General features: G+C 32.2%; 1 protein-coding gene across 1 annotated transcript in view; it reads left to right on the forward strand.

The window, feature by feature from the left end:
- The window catches only part of LOC127742838 (uncharacterized), a 46,471-nt gene that overhangs the window by 25,459 nt on the left and 19,202 nt on the right, over window positions 1–1,810 (forward strand). The window lies entirely within an intron of this gene.

The following is a 1,810-nucleotide window of genomic DNA, read 5'->3' on the forward strand; positions in this document are numbered from 1 at the left end:
AGTGCACTTGCTGGTTAGTTGTGCGAAGTTGTGATAAAGAGTTGAGATTGCAATTGAGCGTACCATGTTGATGGCGCCATTGATGATCACAATTTCGTGCACCAAGTTTTTGGCGTCGTTGCCGGGGAATGTTTGAGTTTGGACAACTGACGGTTCATCTTGTTGCTTAGATTAAGTATTTTTCTTCAGAATTTTTAAGAATGAATTCTAGAGTTTCAAGGTGATGTTCTTATCATCACCAAAGCTGATTGATTTTCATCAATTTAGCTCTTGAATGTAATGTCCTACTGAAGCTTGGCTCGCCATGTCTAATCTTTTTAGACTAAAGCTTTAGACTAACATTGCATGATTCCTGGAATTCTTATTAAAAATTTTGAATCTCTTTATTTTCTTTTCCATATAATTTTTGAAAAAACAAAAAAAATTACAAAATGATAAAAACCAAAAATATTTCTTGTTTGAGTCTAGTGTCTCATTTTAAGTTTGGTGTCAATTGCATGTTTCTGTTTTTCTTGCATTTATCATGTGTCTTCATTGATCTTCAAGTTGTTCTTGATGATTTACTTGCTCTGATCTTTAAATTCTCTTGTTTTATGTGTTTTGTTATTTCTCAAATGCATTCTCAATTTGTTAGTGTCAGTAGTATACAAACTTCTAAGTTTGGTGTCTTGCATGCATTGTTTATTTGATTTTAGTTGCATTTTCATCATTAAAAATCCAGAAAAATTTTTAATTTTTGTCTTTCCAAGTCAATAATACAGAGAATTGAAGATTCAGAACATTCAGCAGAGGAATTACACAGAAGAAGCTAGGCGTTCAAAACGCCCAATGAAGAAGGAAAACTGGCGTTTAATCGCCAGCCAGGGCACCTGGCTAGGCGTTTAACGCCCAAAAGGGTAGCATTTTGGGCGTTAAACGCCCAGAATGGTATCCATTCTGGGCGTTTAACGCCAGGATTGCACAAGAGGGAAGATTCTGTTTTTAATTCAATTTTTTTCAAGTTTTCATAATTTTTCAAAATCAAATCTTTTTCAAATCATATCTTTTCAATCATATGTTTTCAAAATAAATTTCTTTCCATTTTCAAAAAATACTTGCTAACAATTAATGATTTGATTCAACATTTCAAGTATGTTGCCTTTTCTGTTGAGAAAGGTTTAATGTTTGAATCATATCTTTTCTTGTTAGCCAAGTCATTGATTTTAAAAATAAAATCTTTTTAAATTGTTTTTCCAAATCATATCTTCTTAATCATATCTTTTTAAAACTATATCTTTTCAATCATATCTTTTTAATCACATCTTTTTCAAAAATAGTTTTCAAGTCATATCTTTTTTATTTCTAATTTCAAAATCTTTTTTAAAAATCACTTTACTTCTTTCTCAATCTCAGTTTTCAAAAATCATCAATCAATTTTCAAAATGTTTTTAATTTATTTTCGAAAATTTCTTCCCCTCTTCTCACATCCTTCTATTTATGGACTAACATGCACAATTCGAACTCTATCTTTCTAAGTTTGAATTCTTCTACCTCTTCCTTCTATTTTTCTTTTCCTCTGACATCTCAAGGAATCTCTATACTGTGACATAGAGGATTCCATACTTTCTTGTTCTCTTCTCTTTCATATGAGCAGGAGCAAAGACAAAAGCATTCTTGTTGAGGCTGACCCTGAACCTGAAAGGACCTTGAAGAGAAAGCTAAGAGAAGCTAAAGCACAACTCTCTGTAGAGGACCTAACAGAAATCTTCAAACAAGAAGAACCCATGGCAGCCGAAAACAACAACAATGCCAACAATGCAAGGAAGGTGCT

Source organism: Arachis duranensis, chromosome 10, assembly GCF_000817695.3.
Source record: "Arachis duranensis cultivar V14167 chromosome 10, aradu.V14167.gnm2.J7QH, whole genome shotgun sequence".
Classification (NCBI taxonomy): Eukaryota; Viridiplantae; Streptophyta; class Magnoliopsida; order Fabales; family Fabaceae; genus Arachis; species Arachis duranensis.